The sequence below is a fragment of the Carassius gibelio genome, chromosome B25, assembly GCF_023724105.1.
Source record: "Carassius gibelio isolate Cgi1373 ecotype wild population from Czech Republic chromosome B25, carGib1.2-hapl.c, whole genome shotgun sequence".
Lineage (NCBI taxonomy): Eukaryota > Metazoa > Chordata > Actinopteri > Cypriniformes > Cyprinidae > Carassius > Carassius gibelio.
In genome coordinates, this window is record NC_068420.1 from 895,096 (window position 1) to 916,366 (window position 21,271).

Consider the following 21,271-nt stretch of genomic DNA (forward strand, 5'->3'; position numbering starts at 1 on the left):
TAAACGCTTATCTTAAAAAAAATTTATACATCGAAGAATCCTTACAAAAGTAACGCAGATTCCAAAATAATATTTGGTAGTACAACTATTAATAGTTCTAAGAATAAATCATCATATTTTCATGATTTCTAAAGATCATGTGACACTGAAGACTGGAGGAATGATGCTGAAAATACAGCTGCACATCACAGAAATAAATTATATTTTAAAGGCTATTAAAATAGAAACCATTATTTTATATATTTTATTTTGATAATTTTGAATTATTACTGAAATACAACCTTTTTTTGTTTCAAACAGTTCATTGATCAATAATAAATGAAGTACCTGAAGCTGACAATGATGTAAATGTATAATAATTAGCAAAGATGATTAATTTAGCGCTGTAAACGCGCGTGTGAGGGGCGGAGACACGCGTGAGGACCAAACACAGCAGAATGGTAGGAAACTTCACTCCTCTTATTATTTCTCTTTTACTATAGCGATTTATTTTTAGATACGTGATCTGAGTCTTTCATAGAGTTGTAGATTTAATAGAGAAATATAGTTATTTTTTACATTCTTTGGTAAAGTTTTCAGATCGGGACTTCGGAGCCTGTTCGCGACTCAGTTGATTCAGATCGGCAATTCGGAGCATGTTTGCGACTAGGTTGATAGGTTTATTCAGATCGGCACTTCGGAGCCTGTTCCACCTCGGTTGATTCAGATCGGGAATTCGGAGCATATTCGCGACTCGGTTGATCGGTTGATTCAGATCGGCACTTCGGAGCATGTTCGCAACTCGGTTGATCGGTTGATTCAGATCGGCACTTCGGAGCATGTTCGCGAATCGGTTGATCGGTTGATTCAAATCTGCACTTCGGAGCATGTTCGCTACTCTGTTGATTTTTTAATCATTTTAAAAGTTTTAAAATTGCTTGTTTTATTTTTGTTATAATTTTTCTTTATGATTATTTTACTTTCTTTTATGTAAAACACTCTGAATTACCATTTTGCATGAAATGTGCTATATAAATAAACTTGCCTTGCCTAGTGTGTTAGTGAGCTTACACACACACACACACACACACACACGCACCCACACACACACACACACACACACACTACCGGTCAGAGTTTGGGACACGCGTGAGGACCAAACACAGCAGAATGGTAGGAAACTTCACTCCTCTTATTATTTCTCTTTTACTATAGCGATTTATTTTTAGATACGTGATCTGAGTCTTTCATAGAGTTGTAGATTTAATAGAGAAATATAGTTATTTTTTACATTCTTTGGTAAAGTTTTCAGATCGGGACTTCGGAGCCTGTTCGCGACTCAGTTGATTCAGATCGGCAATTCGGAGCATGTTTGCGACTAGGTTGATAGGTTTATTCAGATCGGCACTTCGGAGCCTGTTCCACCTCGGTTGATTCAGATCGGCAATTCGGAGCATATTCGCGACTCGGTTGATCGGTTGATTCAGATCGGCACTTCGGAGCATGTTCGCAACTCGGTTGATCGGTTGATTCAGATCGGCAATTCGGAGCATGTTCGCGAATCGGTTGATCGGTTGATTCAGATCTGCACTTCGGAGCATGTTCGCGACTCGGTTGATTCAGATCGGCACTTCGGAGCATGTTCGCTACTCTGTTGATTTTTTAATCATTTTAAAAGTTTTAAAATTGCTTGTTTTATTTTTGTTATAATTTTTCTTTATGATTATTTTACTTTCTTTTATGTAAAACAATCTGAATTACCATTTTGCATGAAATGTGCTATATAAATAAACTTGCTTGGCCTAGTATGTTAGTGGGCTCATACACACACACACATACGCACACACACACACACACACACACACACACACTACCAGTCAGCGTTTGGGATCAGAATGATTTTTATTGTTTTTTACAGGAATTTATTTTACTCATCAAGACAGCATTTATTTGATCAAAAATACTGGAAAACATGTAATATTGTGAAATATTATTAAATTTTTTCTATTTTAATATACATGAAAGTGTAATTTATTCATGTGATGTGCAGCTATATTTTCAGCATCATTCCTCCAGTCTTCAGTGTCACATGATCTTCAGAAATCGGAATAATATAATGATTTATTATTAGAATTATCAACAGTTTTGCTGATAAATATTATTTTGGAATCTGTGATACTTTTTTCAGGATTCTTTGATGAATAAAAAGTTAAAAAGAAGGGCATTTATTTAAAATATTAATATTTCCAAACAATATTCACTATAGTTCAATAGTTTGGGGTCAGTAAATTTTAAATAATTTTAAATATAAGCTGTTCTTAAAAAAATTATGCATCGAAGAATCCTGTAAAAAGTATGGCAGATTCCAAAATAATATTTGATAGCACAAATATTAATAGTTCTAAGAATAAATCATCATATTTTCATGATTTCTAAAGATCATGTGACACTGAAGACTGGAGGAATGATGCTGAAAATACAGCTGCACATCACAGAAATAAATTATATTTTAAAGGATATTAAAATAGAAACCATTATTTTATATATTTTATTTTGATAATTTTGAATTATTCCTGAAATACAACCTTTTTTTGTTTCAAACAGTTCATTGAACAATAATAAATGAAGTACCTGAAGCTGACAATGATGTAAATGTATAATAATTAGCAAAGGTGATTAATTTAGCGCTGTAAATGCGCGTGTGCTGGCAGGAGACGCGCTGCGAGGACCAAACACAGCAGAACGGTAGGAAACTTCACTCCTCTCATTATTTCTCTTTTACTATAGCGATTTATTTTTAGATACGTGATCTGAGTCTTTCATATAGATGTAGATTTAATAGAGAAATAGAGTTATTTTTTACATTCTTTGGTAAAGTTTTCAGCTCGGGACCTCGGAGCCTGTTCGCGACTCGGTTGATTTAGATCGGCACTTCGGAGCCTGTTCGTGACTCGGTTGATTCAGATCGGCAATTCGGAGCATGTTCGCGACTCGGTAAATCTTTATCCTTTCTTTTTTTATAAGAAATTGTATTCTTTATTAGATTTTAGAATCTTTTATTCAGGATGTGTTAAATTGATAAGAAGTGAAATCAAAGATTTATATTATTAGAAGAGATTTATATTTGGAATAAACGCTGTTCTTTAAAAAGTTATACATCGAAGAATCCTGAAAAAAGTATCGCAGATTCCAAAATAATATTTTATTCAGATCTGCACTTCGGAGCATGTTCGCTACTCTGTTGATTTTTTTTAAATCATTTTAAAAGTTTTAAAATTGCTTGTTTTATTTTTGTAATAATTTTTCTTTATGATTATTTTACTTTCTTTTATGTAAAGCACTTTGAATTACCATTGTGCATGAAATGTGCTATATAAATAAACTTGCCTTGCCTAGTGTGTTAGTGAGCTTACACACACACACACACACACACGCACCCACCCACCCACACACACACACACACACACTACCGGTCAGAGTTTGGGACACGCGTGAGGACCAAACACAGCAGAATGGTAGGAAACTTCACTCCTCTTATTATTTCTCTTTTACTATAGCGATTTATTTTTAGATACGTGATCTGAGTCTTTCATAGAGTTGTAGATTTAATAGAGAAATATAGTTATTTTTTACATTCTTTGGTAAAGTTTTCAGATCGGGACTTCGGAGCCTGTTCGCGACTCAGTTGATTCAGATCGGCAATTCGGAGCATGTTTGCGACTAGGTTGATAGGTTTATTCAGATCGGCACTTCGGAGCCTGTTCCACCTCGGTTGATTCAGATCGGCAATTCGGAGCATATTCGCGACTCGGTTGATCGGTTGATTCAGATCGGCACTTCGGAGCATGTTCGCAACTCGGTTGATCGGTTGATTCAGATCGGCACTTCGGAGCATGTTCGCGAATCGGTTGATCGGTTGATTCAGATCTGCACTTCGGAGCATGTTCGCGACTCGGTTGATTCAGATCGGCACTTCGGAGCATGTTCGCTACTCTGTTGATTTTTTAATCATTTTAAAAGTTTTAAAATTGCTTGTTTTATTTTTGTTATAATTTTTCTTTATGATTATTTTACTTTCTTTTATGTAAAACACTCTGAATTACCATTTTGCATGAAATGTGCTATATAAATAAACTTGCTTGGCCTAGTATGTTAGTGGGCTCATACACACACACACACACACACACACACACACACACACACTACCAGTCAGCGTTTGGGATCAGAATGATTTTTATTGTTTTTTACAGGAATTTATTTTACTCATCAAGACAGCATTTATTTGATCAAAAATACTGGAAAACATGTAATATTGTGAAATATTATTAAATTTTTTCTATTTTAATATACATGAAAGTGTAATTTATTCATGTGATGTGCAGCTATATTTTCAGCATCATTCCTCCAGTCTTCAGTGTCACATGATCTTCAGAAATCGGAATAATATAATGATTTATTATTAGAATTATCAACAGTTTTGCTGATAAATATTATTTTGGAATCTGTAATACTTTTTTCAGGATTCTTTGATGAATAAAAAGTTAAAAAGAAGGGCATTTATTTAAAATATTAATATTTCCAAACAATATTCACTATAGTTCAATAGTTTGGGGTCAGTAAATTTTAAATAATTTTAAATAAAAGCTGTTCTTAAAAAAATTATGCATCGAAGAATCCTGTAAAAAGTATCGCAGATTCCAAAATAATATTTGGTAGCACAAATATTAATAGTTCTAAGAATAGATCATCATATTTTCATGATTTCTAAAGATCATGTGACACTGAAGACTGGAGGAATGATGCTGAAAATACAGCTGCACATCACAGAAATAAATTATATTTTAAAGGATATTAAAATAGAAACCATTATTTTATATATTTTATTTTGATAATTTTGAATTATTACTGAAATACAACCTTTTTTTGTTTCAAACAGTTCATTGAACAATAATAAATGTACCTGAAGCTGACAATGATGTAAATGTATAATAATTAGCAAAGATGATTAATTTAGCGCTGTAAATGCGCGTGTGCTGGCAGGAGACGCGCTGCGAGGACCAAACACAGCAGAACGGTAGGCAACTTCACTCCTCTCATTATTTCTCTTTTACTATAGCGATTTATTTTTAGATACGTGATCTGAGTCTTTCATATAGATGTAGATTTAATAGAGAAATAGAGTTATTTTTTACATTCTTTGGTAAAGTTTTCAGCTCGGGACCTCGGAGCCTGTTCGTGACTCGGTTGATTTAGATCGGCACTTCGGAGCCTGTTCGTGACTCGGTTGATTCAGATCGGCAATTCGGAGCATGTTCGCGACTCGGTAAATCTTTATCCTTTCTTTTTTTATAAGAAATTGTATTCTTTATTAGATTTTAGAATCTTTTATTCAGGATGTGTTAAATTGATAAGAAGTGAAATCAAAGATTTATATTATTAGAAGAGATTTATATTTGGAATAAACGCTGTTCTTTAAAAAGTTATACATCGAAGAATCCTGAAAAAAGTATCGCAGATTCCAAAATAATATTTTATTCAGATCTGCACTTCGGAGCATGTTCGCTACTCTGTTGATTTTTTTTAAATCATTTTAAAAGTTTTAAAATTGCTTGTTTTATTTTTGTAATAATTTTTCTTTATGATTATTTTACTTTCTTTTATGTAAAGCACTTTGAATTACCATTGTGCATGAAATGTGCTATATAAATAAACTTGCCTTGCCTAGTGTGTTAGTGAGCTTATACACACACACACACTACCGGTCAGAGTTTGGGATCAGAATGATTTTTTATGTTTTTTACAGGAATTTATTTTACTCAACAAGACAGCATTTATTTGATCAAAAATACTGGAAAACATGTAATATTGTGTAATATTATTAACATTTTTCTATTTTAATATACATGAAAGTGTAATTTATTCATGTGGTGTGCAGCTATATTTTTAGCATCATTCCTTCAGTCTTCAGTGTCACATGATCTTCAGAAATCAGAATAATATAATGATTTATTATTAGAATTATCAACAGTTTTGCTAATAAATATTATTTGGGAATCTGTGATACTTTTTTCAGGATTATTTGATGAATAAACAGTTAAAAAGAAGGGCATTTATTTAAAATATATTTCCTAACAATATTCACTATAGTTCAATAGTTTGGGGTCAGTAAATTTTTAATAATTTTAAATAAACGCTTATCTTAAAAAAAATTTATACATCGAAGAATCCTTACAAAAGTAACGCAGATTCCAAAATAATATTTGGTAGTACAACTATTAATAGTTCTAAGAATAAATCATCATATTTTCATGATTTCTAAAGATCATGTGACACTGAAGACTGGAGGAATGATGCTGAAAATACAGCTGCACATCACAGAAATAAATTATATTTTAAAGGATATTAAAATAGAAACCATTATTATATATATTTTATTTTGATAATTTTGAATTATTACTGAAATACAACCTTTTTTTGTTTCAAACAGTTCATTGATCAATAATAAATGAAGTACCTGAAGCTGACAATGATGTAAATGTATAATAATTAGCAAAGATGATTAATTTAGCGCTGTAAACGCGCGCGTGAGGGGCAGAGACACGCGTGAGGACCAAACACAGCAGAATGGTAGGAAACTTCACTCCTCTTATTATTTCTCTTTTACTATAGCGATTTATTTTTAGATACGTGATCTGAGTCTTTCATAGAGTTGTAGATTTAATAGAGAAATATAGTTATTTTTTACATTCTTTGGTAAAGTTTTCAGATCGGGACTTCGGAGCCTGTTCGCGACTCAGTTGATTCAGATCGGCAATTCGGAGCATGTTTGCGACTAGGTTGATAGGTTTATTCAGATCGGCACTTCGGAGCCTGTTCCACCTCGGTTGATTCAGATCGGCAATTCGGAGCATATTCGCGACTCGGTTGATCGGTTGATTCAGATCGGCACTTCGGAGCATGTTCGCAACTTGGTTGATCGGTTAATTCAGATCGGCACTTCGGAGCATGTTCGCGAATCGGTTGATCGGTTGATTCAGATCTGCACTTCGGAGCATGTTCGCGACTCGGTTGATTCAGATCGGCACTTCGGAGCATGTTCGCTACTCTGTTGATTTTTTAATCATTTTAAAAGTTTTAAAATTGCTTGTTTTATTTTTGTTATAATTTTTCTTTATGATTATTTTACTTTCTTTTATGTAAAACACTCTGAATTACCATTTTGCATGAAATGTGCTATATAAATAAACTTGCTTGGCCTAGTATGTTAGTGGGCTCATACACACACACACACACACACACACACACTACCAGTCAGCGTTTGGGATCAGAATGATTTTTATTGTTTTTTACAGGAATTTATTTTACTCATCAAGACAGCATTTATTTGATCAAAAATACTGGAAAACATGTAATATTGTGAAATATTATTAAATTTTTTCTATTTTAATATACATGAAAGTGTAATTTATTCATGTGATGTGCAGCTATATTTTCAGCATCATTCCTCCAGTCTTCAGTGTCACATGATCTTCAGAAATCGGAATAATATAATGATTTATTATTAGAATTATCAACAGTTTTGCTGATAAATATTATTTTGGAATCTGTAATACTTTTTTCAGGATTCTTTGATGAATAAAAAGTTAAAAAGAAGGGCATTTATTTAAAATATTAATATTTCCAAACAATATTCACTATAGTTCAATAGTTTGGGGTCAGTAAATTTTAAATAATTTTAAATAAAAGCTGTTCTTAAAAAAATTATGCATCGAAGAATCCTGTAAAAAGTATCGCAGATTCCAAAATAATATTTGGTAGCACAAATATTAATAGTTCTAAGAATAAATCATCATATTTTCATGATTTCTAAAGATCATGTGACACTGAAGACTGGAGGAATGATGCTGAAAATACAGCTGCACATCACAGAAATAAATTATATTTTAAAGGATATTAAAATAGAAACCATTATTTTATATATTTTATTTTGATAATTTTGAATTATTACTGAAATACAACCTTTTTTTGTTTCAAACAGTTCATTGAACAATAATAAATGAAGTACCTGAAGCTGACAATGATGTAAATGTATAATAATTAGCAAAGATGATTAATTTAGCGCTGTAAACGCGCGTGTGCTGGCAGGAGACGCGCTGCGAGGACCAAACACAGCAGAACGGTAGGAAACTTCACTCCTCTCATTTTTTCTCTTTTACTATAGCGATTTATTTTTAGATACGTGATCTGAGTCTTTCATATAGATGTAGATTTAATAGAGAAATAGAGTTATTTTTTACATTCTTTGGTAAAGTTTTCAGCTCAGTACCTCGGAGCCTGTTCGCGACTCTGTTGATTTAGATCGGCACTTCGGAGCCTGTCCGCGACTCGGTTGATTCAGATCGGCAATTCGGAGCATGTTCGCGACTCGGTAAATCTTTATCCTTTTCTTTTTTTATAAGAAATTGTATTCTTTATTAGATTTTAGAATCTTTTATTCAGGATGTGTTAAATTGATAAGAAGTGAAATCAAAGATTTATATTATTAGAAGAGATTTATATTTGGAATAAATGCTGTTCTTTAAAAAGTTATACATCGAAGAATCCTGAAAAAAGTATCGCAGATTCCAAAATAATATTTTATTCAGATCTGCACTTTGGAGCATGTTCGCTACTCTGTTGATTTTTTTTAAAATCATTTTAAAAGTTTTAAAATTGCTTGTTTTATTTTTGTAATAATTTTTCTTTATGATTATTTTACTTTCTTTTATGTAAAGCATTTTGAATTACCATTGTGCATGAAATGTGCTATATAAATAAACTTGCCTTGCCTAGTGTGTTAGTGAGCTTATACACACACACACACTACCGGTCAGAGTTTGGGATCAGAATGATTTTTTATGTTTTTTACAGGAATTTATTTTACTCAACAAGACAGCATTTATTTGATCAAAAATACTGGAAAACATGTAATATTGTGTAATATTATTAACATTTTTCTATTTTAATATACATGAAAGTGTAATTTATTCATGTGGTGTGCAGCTATATTTTTAGCATCATTCCTTCAGTCTTCAGTGTCACAAGATCTTCAGAAATCAGAATAATATAATGATTTATTATTAGAATTATCAACAGTTTTGCTAATAAATATTATTTGGGAATCTGTGATACTTTTTTCAGGATTATTTGATGAATAAACAGTTAAAAAGAAGGGCATTTATTTAAAATATATTTCCTAACAATATTCACTATAGTTCAATAGTTTGGGGTCAGTAAATTTTTAATAATTTTAAATAAACGCTGTTCTTAAAAAAAATTTATACATCGAAGAATCCTTACAAAAGTAACGCAGATTCCAAAATAATATTTGGTAGTACAACTATTAATAGTTCTAAGAATAAATCATCATATTTTCATGATTTCTAAAGATCATGTGACACTGAAGACTGGAGGAATGATGCTGAAAATACAGCTGCACATCACAGAAATAAATTATATTTTAAAGGCTATTAAAATAGAAACCATTATTTTATATATTTTATTTTGATAATTTTGAATTATTACTGAAATACAACCTTTTTTTGTTTCAAACAGTTCATTGATCAATAATAAATGAAGTACCTGAAGCTGACAATGATGTAAATGTATAATAATTAGCAAAGATGATTAATTTAGCGCTGTAAACGCGCGTGTGAGGGGCGGAGACACGCGTGAGGACCAAACACAGCAGAATGGTAGGAAACTTCACTCCTCTTATTATTTCTCTTTTACTATAGCGATTTATTTTTTGATACGTGATCTGAGTCTTTCATAGAGTTGTAGATTTAATAGAGAAATATAGTTATTTTTTACATTCTTTGGTAAAGTTTTCAGATCGGGACTTCGGAGCCTGTTCGCGACTCAGTTGATTCAGATCGGCAATTCGGAGCATGTTTGCGACTAGGTTGATAGGTTTATTCAGATCGGCACTTCGGAGCCTGTTCCACCTCGGTTGATTCAGATCGGGAATTCGGAGCATATTCGCGACTCGGTTGATCGGTTGATTCAGATCGGCACTTCGGAGCATGTTCGCAACTCGGTTGATCGGTTGATTCAGATCGGCACTTCGGAGCATGTTCGCGAATCGGTTGATCGGTTGATTCAAATCTGCACTTCGGAGCATGTTCGCGACTCGGTTGATTCAGATCGGCACTTCGGAGCATGTTCGCTACTCTGTTGATTTTTTAATCATTTTAAAAGTTTTAAAATTGCTTGTTTTATTTTTGTTATAATTTTTCTTTATGATTATTTTACTTTCTTTTATGTAAAACACTCTGAATTACCATTTTGCATGAAATGTGCTATATAAATAAACTTGCCTTGCCTAGTGTGTTAGTGAGCTTACACACACACACACACACACACACACACACACACGCACCCACCCACCCACCCACACACACACGCACCCACCCACCCACCCACACACACACACACACACACTACCGGTCAGAGTTTGGGACACGCGTGAGGACCAAACACAGCAGAATGGTAGGAAACTTCACTCCTCTTATTATTTCTCTTTTACTATAGCGATTTATTTTTAGATATGTGATCTGAGTCTTTCATAGAGTTGTAGATTTAATAGAGAAATATAGTTATTTTTTACATTCTTTGGTAAAGTTTTCAGATCGGGACTTCGGAGCCTGTTCGCGACTCAGTTGATTCAGATCGGCAATTCGGAGCATATTCGCGACTCGGTTGATCGGTTGATTCAGATCGGCACTTCGGAGCATGTTCGCGACTCGGTTGATCGGTTGATTCAGATCGGCACTTCGGAGCATGTTCGCGAATCGGTTGATCGGTTGATTCAGATCTGCACTTCGGAGCATGTTCGCGACTCGGTTGATTCAGATCGGCACTTCGGAGCATGTTCGCTACTCTGTTGATTTTTTTATCATTTTAAAAGTTTTAAAATTGCTTGTTTTATTTTTGTTATAATTTTTCTTTATGATTATTTTACTTTCTTTTATGTAAAACACTCTGAATTACCATTTTGCATGAAATGTGCTATATAAATAAACTTGCTTGGCCTAGTATGTTAGTGGGCTCATACACACACACACACACACACACACACACACACACACACACTACCAGTCAGCGTTTGGGATCAGAATGATTTTTATTGTTTTTTACAGGAATTTATTTTACTCATCAAGACAGCATTTATTTGATCAAAAATACTGGAAAACATGTAATATTGTGAAATATTATTAATTTTTTTCTATTTTAATATACATGAAAGTGTAATTTATTCATGTGATGTGCAGCTATATTTTCAGCATCATTCCTCCAGTCTTCAGTGTCACATGATCTTCAGAAATCGGAATAATATAATGATTTATTATTAGAATTATCAACAGTTTGGCTGATAAATATTATTTTGGAATCTGTGATACTTTTTTCAGGATTCTTTGATGAATAAAAAGTTAAAAAGAAGGGCATTTATTTAAAATATTAATATTTCCAAACAATATTCACTATAGTTCAATAGTTTGGGGTCAGTAAATTTTAAATAATTTTAAATAAAAGCTGTTCTTAAAAAAATTATGCATTGAAGAATCCTGTAAAAAGTATCGCAGATTCCAAAATAATATTTGGTAGCACAAATATTAATAGTTCTAAGAATAAATCATCATATTTTCATGATTTCTAAAGATTATGTGACACTGAAGACTGGAGGAATGATGCTGAAAATACAGCTGCACATCACAGAAATAAATTATATTTTAAAGGATATTAAAATAGAAACCATTATTTTATATATTTTATTTTGATAATTTTGAATTATTACTGAAATACAACCTTTTTTTGTTTCAAACAGTTCATTGAACAATAATAAATGAAGTACCTGAAACTGACAATGATGTAAATGTATAATAATCAGCAACGATGATTAATTTAGCGCTGTAAATGCGCGTGTGCTGGCAGGAGACGCGATGCGAGGACCAAACACAGCAGAACGGTAGGAAACTTCACTCCTCTCATTATTTCTCTTTTACTATAGCGATTTATTTTTAGATACGTGATCTGAGTCTTTCATATAGCTGTAGATTTAATAGAGAAATAGAGTTATTTTTTACATTCTTTGGTAAAGTTTTCAGCTCGGGACCTCGGAGCCTGTTCGCGACTCGGTTGATTTAGATCGGCACTTCGGAGCCTGTTCGCGACTCGGTTGATTCAGATCGGCAATTCGGAGCATGTTCGCGAGTCGGTAAATCTTTATCCTTTCTTTTTTGATAAGAAATTGTATTCTTTATTAGATTTTAGAATCTTTTATTCAGGATGTGTTAAATTGATAAGAAGTGAAATCAAAGATTTATATTATTAGAAGAGATTTATATTTGGAATAAACGCTGTTCTTTAAAAAGTTATACATCTAAGAATCCTGAAAAAAGTATGGCAGATTCCAAAATAATATTTTATTCAGATCGGTACTTAGGAGCATGTTCGCGACTCGGTTGATTCAGATTGGCACTTCGGAGCATGTTCGCTACTCTGTTGATTTTTTAAAATCATTTTAAAAGTTTTAAAATTGCTTGTTTTATTTTTGTAATAATTTTTCTTTATGATTATTTTACTTTCTTTTATGTAAAGCACTTTGAATTACCATTGTGCATGAAATGTGCTATATAAATAAACTTGCCTTGCCTAGTGTGTTAGTGAGCTTATACACACACACACACACTCACGCACCCACCCACACACACACACACACACACACACTACCGGTCAGAGTTTGGGACACGCGTGAGGACCAAACACAGCAGAATGGTAGGAAACTTGACTCCTCTTATTATTTCTCTTTTACTATAGCGATTTATTTTTAGATACGTGACCTGAGTCTTTCATATAGCTGTAGATTTAATAGAGAAATAGTTATTTTTTACATTTTTTGGTAAAGTTTTCAGCTCGGGACCTCGGAGCCTGTTCGCGACTCGGTTGATTTAGATCGGCACTTCGGAGCCTGTTCGCGACTCGGTTGATTCACATCTGCAATTCGGAGCATGTTCGCGACTCGGTAAATCTTTATCCTTTCTTTTTTGATAAGAAATTGTATTCTTTATTAGATTTTAGAATCTTTTATTCAGGATGTGTTAAATTGATAAGAAGTGAAATCAAAGATTTATATTATTAGAAGAGATTTATATTTGGAATAAACGCTGTTCTTTAAAAAGTTATACATCGAAGAATCCTGAAAAAAGTATCGCAGATTCCAAAATAATATTTTATTCAGATCGGCACTTAGGAGCATGTTCGCGACTCGGTTGATTCAGATTGGCACTTCGGAGCATGTTCGTTACTCTGTTGATTTTTTTAAAATCATTTTAAAAGTTTTAAAATTGCTTGTTTTATTTTTGTAATAATTTTTCTTTATGATTATTTTACTTTCTTTTATGTAAAGCACTTTGAATTACCATTGTGCATGAAATGTGCTATATAAATAAACTTGCCTTGCCTAGTGTGTTAGTGAGCTTACACACACACACACACACACGCACCCACCCACACACACACACACACACACTACCGGTCAGAGTTTGGGACACGCGTGAGGACCAAACACAGCAGAATGGTAGGAAACTTCACTCCTCTCATTATTTCTCTTTTACTATAGCGATTTATTTTTAGATACGTGATCTGAGTCTTTCATAGAGTTGTAGATTTAATAGAGAAATATAGTTATTTTTTACATTCTTTGGTAAAGTTTTCAAATCGGGACTTCGGAGCCTTTTCGCGACTCAGTTGATTCAGATCGGCAATTCGGAGCATGTTTGCGACTAGGTTGATAGGTTTATTCAGATCGGCACTTCGGAGCCTGTTCCACCTCGGTTGATTCAGATCGGCAATTCGGAGCATATTCGCGACTCGGTTGATCGGTTGATTCAGATCGGCACTTCGGAGCATGTTCGCGACTCGGTTGATCGGTTGATTCAGATCGGCACTTCGGAGCATGTTCGCGAATCGGTTGATCGGTTGATTCAGATCTGCACTTCGGAGCATGTTCGCGACTCGGTTGATTCAGATCGGCACTTCGGAGCATGTTCGCTACTCTGTTGATTTTTTTATCATTTTAAAAGTTTTAAAATTGCTTGTTTTATTTTTGTTTTAATTTTTCTTTATGATTATTTTACTTTCTTTTATGTAAAACACTCTGAATTACCATTTTGCATGAAATGTGCTATATAAATAAACTTGCTTGGCCTAGTATGTTAGTGGGCTCATACACACACACACACACACACACACACACACACACACACACACACACACTACCAGTCAGCGTTTGGGATCAGAATGATTTTTATTGTTTTTTACAGGAATTTATTTTACTCATCAAGACAGCATTTATTTGATCAAAAATACTGGAAAACATGTAATATTGTGAAATATTATTAAATTTTTTCTATTTTAATATACATGAAAGTGTAATTTGATTCTTCTGCACAATCTGACTTTGCTGCAGCCTGGAATTGAACTACTGGTTCCGTCTGGTCAGAGGAGAACTGGCCCCCCAACTGAGCCTGGTTTCTCCCAAGGTTTTTTTCTCCATTCTGTCACCGATGGAGTTTCGGTTCCTTGCCGCTGTCGCCTCTGGCTTGCTTAGTTGGGGTCACTTCATCTACAGCGATATCATTGACTTGATTGCAAATTAAAACAGACACTATTTCAACTGAACAGAGATGACATAACTGAATTCAATGATGAACTGCCTTTAACTATCATTTTGCATTATTGAGACACTGTTTTCCAAATGAATGTTGTTCAGTGCTTTGGCGCAATGTATTTTGTTTAAAGCACTATATAAATAAAGGTGATTGATTGATTGATTGAATTTATTCATGTGATGTGCAGCTATATTTTCAGCATCATTCCTCCAGTCTTCAGTGTCACATGATCTTCAGAAATCGGAATAATATAATGATTTATTATTAGAATTATCAACAGTTTTGCTGATAAATATTATTTTGGAATCTGTGATACTTTTTTCAGGATTCTTTGATGAATAAAAAGTTAAAAAGAAGGGCATTTATTTAAAATATTAATATTTCCAAACAATATTCACTATAGTTCAATAGTTTGGGGTCAGTAAATTTTAAATAATTTTAAATAAAAGCTGTTCTTAAAAAAATTATGCATCGAAGAATCCTGTAAAAAGTATCGCAGATTCCAAAATAATATTTGGTAGCACAAATATTAATAGTTCTAAGAATAAATCATCATATTTTCATGATTTCTAAAGATCATGTGACACTGAAGACTGGAGGAATGATGCTGAAAATACAGTTGCACATCACAGAAATAAATTATATTTTAAAGGATATTAAAATAGAAACCATTATTTTATATATTTTATTTTGATAATTTTGAATTATTACTGAAATACAACCTTTTTTTGTTTCAAACAGTTCATTGAACAATAATAAATGAAGTACCTGAAGCTGACAATGATGTAAATGTATAATAATTAGCAAAGATGATTAATTTAGCGCTGTAAACGCGCGTGTGCTGGCAGGAGACGCGCTGCGAGGACCAAACACAGCAGAACGGTAGGAAACTTCACTCCTCTCATTATTTCTCTTTTACTATAGCGATTTATTTTTAGATACGTGATCTGAGTCTTTCATATAGATGTAGATTTAATAGAGAAATAGAGTTATTTTTTACATTCTTTGGTAAAGTTTTCAGCTCGGGACCTCGGAGACTGTTCGCGACTCGGTTGATTCAGATCGGCAATTCGGAGCATGTTTGCGACTAGGTTGATAGGTTTATTCAGATCGGCACTTCGGAGCCTGTTCCACCTCGGTTGATTCAGATCGGCAATTCGGAGCATATTCGCAACTCGGTTGTTCGGTTGATTCAGATCGGCACTTCCCAGATAGCAAACAGTCATTGAAACTACGCTGAATCAACATTCCGTTGTCAACGTTAAGTCATTGAATCAACATCGAACTCTGATGTTGATTCAACATCATTTTGCACCCTGATTTAATATTGAAACAATGTTGAAATTCTGTCCATAGATCAACGGAATTTCAATGGTATTTCAATTATCAGGAATATTGAAACAATGTTGAAATTTCAACTGAACTAAGGATCAACTTGATTTCAATGGAATTTCAATCGTTTTTAAATGTTAATTTTAAATGCAATGCCATAAATTAAATAGCCTGCTTTATCTACAGCCAGGATGTTACAAATTTATGGAACGTTTTAAATCTTGAATAAAACACAGAACACACCACACAATTTAAAATCAAATGAATGTTTATTAGCCTCTCTACTCTTTATTTACACTTCATTGTCATCTGATGCCTGCATAAGTTGTCGTCCAGTCCCTCCTGCCCCGGTCTGGCGCATAGCGCAGCCACTTTTGGGTGAAAATTGGGTGATGGTAGCTGTCCCCATCTGCTGAATAAGAGCATCTAAAACAGAAGATAAAATCACAATGCAAAAAAAATATAGCATTTAAGTTAAACAGAACATATACTTGAACTAATTCAGTAGTGCAGTAGTGTTGTAGGCTAGATCATATTTCCCCTATATTCAAAGCACTTTTCAAAACTGCCTGTTCATTGATGTATTCGAATTAAAGGGAGGCAAAAAGGATTAGCTTGCAGTGACCTCTTTCATAAGGAAAATGTATGAGGCCAATTGAAAATTTATGTTTATTATTTTATTAGTTCAGAAGTAGTTGTTAACACCACAAATTTAATATAAATAACTGGATACTAATTAAATAGTTAATGTAGATTAGAGTTACCACAGACAAAAGATATTTTGACAAAATAATTATAGACAAAAACCATTGCATTCAGTTTTTGACAAGGTTTTGGGCTGGAAAACCAATTGCAAGTGATGTAAGTTGTTTGCAGAAATAAAATAAAATGAAATCAAAAATGTTGTTTTGCTTACTTGGTGTGCAATAGTGATCTGTAAAAGAATAGAAAAGACAAAAATCTCTGTTAAAAACAGCAATTAAAATTCACAATCATACAGTGTGACCGTACTTTATACATATGTACTCCGGTAAACAATCTGTTTTTAAAAATATAAAAACAAAGTATATAAACAACATAATGTACAAATTAAATATACAGTGGTTTATTCTTTTCAGCTACAGTTGATGTTATAGTAGCATTCAAGAAATAAATGTAAAATATAAGAAACAAAATACACTTTAATGTAGGCCTATAAAATATAAAATTCTCATTAAAGCTAATGAATTACGCCCCATTAACTGGACTTCCCCGCTCGTGCGCAAGATGTTTCTATTATGAAGACTGGAAGACTCGGAGTTTTGGCTAACTTTATAACATAGAAGACAACCACGAAGTACTTTTGGCAGATTTTGACATATTGGTAAAATGAAAATCAATTTCAGTGAATGCAGCACTGTGTCGGTTAACCAACTCAAACAGTACACTGACTGAACTGCTGTGAAGAGAGAACTGAAGATGAACACAGAGCCGAGCCAGATAATGAACAATAGACTGACTCGTTCACGAGTGAAGAACCGGTTGCATCAGTTTTCGGATCACCAGTAGTTCTTTCGGACAGTTCAATTCAATAAACCGGTTGAAGAAAATGATTCACAGGTTCTTTTGCCCTCGACGTAATGGCCTTCAGTTTACCTGCGCTCATAACACTAGCACAAAATCAGTTCAGAATCAATCACCAAAAGAATCAGTTCGGTTCAGGCACTCTGTGTGTCAGTCTGCTTCACGCTGAATCACACATGCGCAGTAGCTCCTCGATTCTTCTTATCTGTCTCGGCTCAGTGTTCATCTTCAGGTCTCTCTTCACAGCAGTTCAGTCAATGTACTGTTTGAGTAAATGAATTACTCCGGGATATTGGTTTGTTTGAACTCAGAGGGAGGGTCAGCCACATTAAAAAAGTTAACAGTTTAAGTCATTTGTGGATTAACGCGTATTGGAGATGTGAACCGTTTAAAACGATTCAGTTCGATTTGGTGAACTGAATGATTCGTTCGCGAACCGGATATCCAGACTGCTTTGTTTTGAACTCTCTCACAACAGACACGGAAGAGAAGACAATGCTGAATAAAGTCGTAGTTTTTGCTATTTTTGGATCAAAATGTATTTTCGATGCTTCAAAATATTCTAACTGACCCTCTGATGTCACATGGACTACTTTGATGATGTGTTTCTTACCTTTCTGGACATGGACAGTAGACCGTACACACAGCTTCAATGGAGGGACTGAGAGCTCTCTGACTAAATCTAAAATATCTTAAACTGTGCTCTGAAGATAAACGGAGGCCTTACATGTTTGGAACAGCATTAGGGTGAGTTATTAATTACATAATTTTGCTATCTGGGTGAACTAACCTTTTAAGCATGACTGTTTAAATTAAATTGAAATAACTTTAATGATCAATATAATAATTAATATTAATATTACATTTTTATTCATTTACAAAGTATGGTTCAGTACTTTTACAGATTTTTTTTTAATAGTAAAGCTCTATTTTAGTTTTCATTCAGTATCCATTTTAAAAACTATTGGTTGACAAATTTGGTACATTGGCCAGTGTGGTCCAACCTAGCTATCAGTATCGGTAAAATCCACTATTGGTCAATCTCTAGTTGATAATACTGTGGTGCGGTGTGTAGATGTCCAGCATTTGTACAGTTCTGCTGCTTTGGGCATCGTCATTCCCGTCACCAGTGTATTGGCTGATTACTTTTACTGAGCATGTAGGGAAATTTACTCTGCATTTAAAGGGATGGTTCACCCCTAAATGAAAATTTGCTGTTAATTTACTCACCCTCAGGTCATCCAAGGTTTTTTCAGTAGAACAGTAAAGGTTTTTAGGTGAAACCGTTGCCCTTGGTGATTCTTAAATGCAAGTCAGCGGCTGCTGGTTTTTGAGAAAAAAACAACAGGACCAAATACCGGTGGCTCCTGGTGACACATTGAGATCTAATGAAGAGAAATTATTGGTCTGTACAAGAAAATTAACACTACTTACAACAGTATTACCTTTAATCCAAAGCCTGGGCAACCAGCTGTCAGCGCGTTCACAACTGTCCATAGACGCAACTTCTCTGTTGCATGACAACGGATGCACGCGCGAGATACTGGAGCTCATGACGCTGTTTGCCGGCGCAGCATCGTGATGTCTATCAGCCATCGGCGATGGACGATGGAATCGTCTATCGGCCCAACCCTAACCAGGATGACATAATTAAACAATTGTACACCATTTTGAATACATTTTTAATATTTGTTAGCTAAACAAATGCACAGCTTCCACCAAGAAAAAAAAGCAAGCACACCAGGTCATGTGACTAGAAACGACTCAATCAGCTTCCTTCGGGGTGAAATTCCCCGTTGTTTTTGAAAAACGGGGTGCACAAAAACACTGCAGGGTTTGTTTTACTTTTCTTTGAAAATAACATGCAACCACACGCCTACAGACATATTTAGCTGAGCAAGCCAAATGAAGTGAGCGAAAAGACCAATTTCGACAAAGGGCAATGAAGTTACTTGCAAAATATGTTGTGCGGTATTAAAATGAAGTAAAATAGTTGTGCAAGTACAATGCTGTATCACTTGCGATGCAAACATCCACAAGCAAATGAAAGCCGATGAGTACAACTGATGAGTAGTTTACACTTTAGATTAGGGGTGCAGAAAGCTTTGTAAATTATTTATAATGTTTGAGATAATAGTACAATGTTGACATTTCAATGATTTATAAGTGATTAATAATATATTAACTAGTAACTATTAACCCTTAAGGATTTTGTTTGATTCAGTTGTTTACTGAAGGCCCTGACTGAAACCCCAGGGTACTCAGGGTACTCACTGTCTGACAGCAGGTTCACTCAGACTCTGCTCATCATCACTGAAGAGTCCAGGAACAAAACAAGCCATCTGACACAGAGACAACAATATTTACTCTGCAGTTCCAGGTTCATTAGAAGGAAACAAGATAAAGCAGAGGTAAAATGCAGATAAAAGACAGAATAATATATATAACAACAATAATAACATATGTAATATACAAATTCTACTACTAACAATATAAACTTAAAATAACGGAATCTATATTTTTAATTTTAGGTTGAGTGTGACTTACGTTTTGATGTTAGGAACTTCTTAAAATTGGTGAAATATATTGTGAAAAAGGCATATTAATGTATTTCATGAGCTTCTTTCATGAGTATTTCATGAGCTTTTTGAGTTCACCTGTATTTCTAAGTCAGTATCTCCCGTCAGCAACATTTTTGAAGTGAGATACTGATTTAGAAATACAGGTGAACTGAAGAAGCTCATGAAATAGATTAATATGCCTTTTTCAGAATATATTTCACCAATTTTCTTTTCAATTTTCTTGGAGTTTCACTTTGTTCTGTAGAGTTTCTTTCTGTCATCCTGAAATCCCAGAACAATTTGTATTAATATCTGTTTATCGTGAAATATCAAAACTCATGTGAACTTGTTTTCAGCCGATTAACGTTACACTCTCAGTGTAACTGACGTCATCGATTCAGTAAATCAGCCTTTTCCAAAAAAAATACACTGACAAATCAACAGCAAAACATTCAGAGCCATCAAAATATCTTTTACACACACAAAGATTTGATGAAAAGCCCAGAGTTTCATCAACAAGAGCTCAAAGTTAGCCTACCTGAAAACTGCTAAGACGCTAACGGACTTTTTCCGAAGACACTAAACCATTTCTATAAAATAAATTTAATTGAAATATGTCAATAACAAGTAAGAAACGTGTCAGGAACATTTGTATATCATATTTGTATGATTTTAGCGACTAAACTTACCTAAAACAGTGTAAACCGCAGCGAGAGACGGAGATTACTGCTTGCCAGTAACGGTTTTTGTGTTGACGCCCCGTTTCCATGGCAACTCTGCTCCCCGCTCGCGCAGAACTCACCGCACACACAGCATTCACACAAACAAACATCTCGAGTTAAAACATTACATTTATAATGTACGGCCTCATTCAATAATCACCCACTATAGAGACGGATTCTTTCTGGCAGCCTGTAAAAGAGTGAAAAACACGACGATAAAGCAGTCAGGACTTCTCTTTAATAAACCGCTTTTACATTTTCCCTCCGAGAAACTGCTGGAAACGCAAGGCTTTAACATTAATTTACCGTGACCGTTGTCTAAACAAGTTAACGGTAACATTATTTGAAAATGAGCCAGTCTCTTCAGCTGCCCACAGACTGTATAAAAACACACCGCGTGCCT

The 21,271-nt window shown here is 34.0% G+C and overlaps 1 long non-coding RNA gene across 1 annotated transcript; it reads right to left on the bottom strand.

Annotated features, from left to right (window-relative positions):
- Positions 1 to 18,861: 18,861 nt before the first annotated feature.
- On the bottom strand, positions 18,862 to 20,025 carry LOC128014754 (uncharacterized). The gene is made up of 3 exons (XR_008183654.1): positions 19,860 to 20,025; positions 19,031 to 19,217; positions 18,862 to 18,952 (listed from the first exon to the last, which is right to left on the bottom strand). It is a non-coding gene; the product is annotated as an uncharacterized LOC128014754 (long non-coding RNA).
- Between the last annotated feature and the right edge of the window lie 1,246 nt (positions 20,026 to 21,271).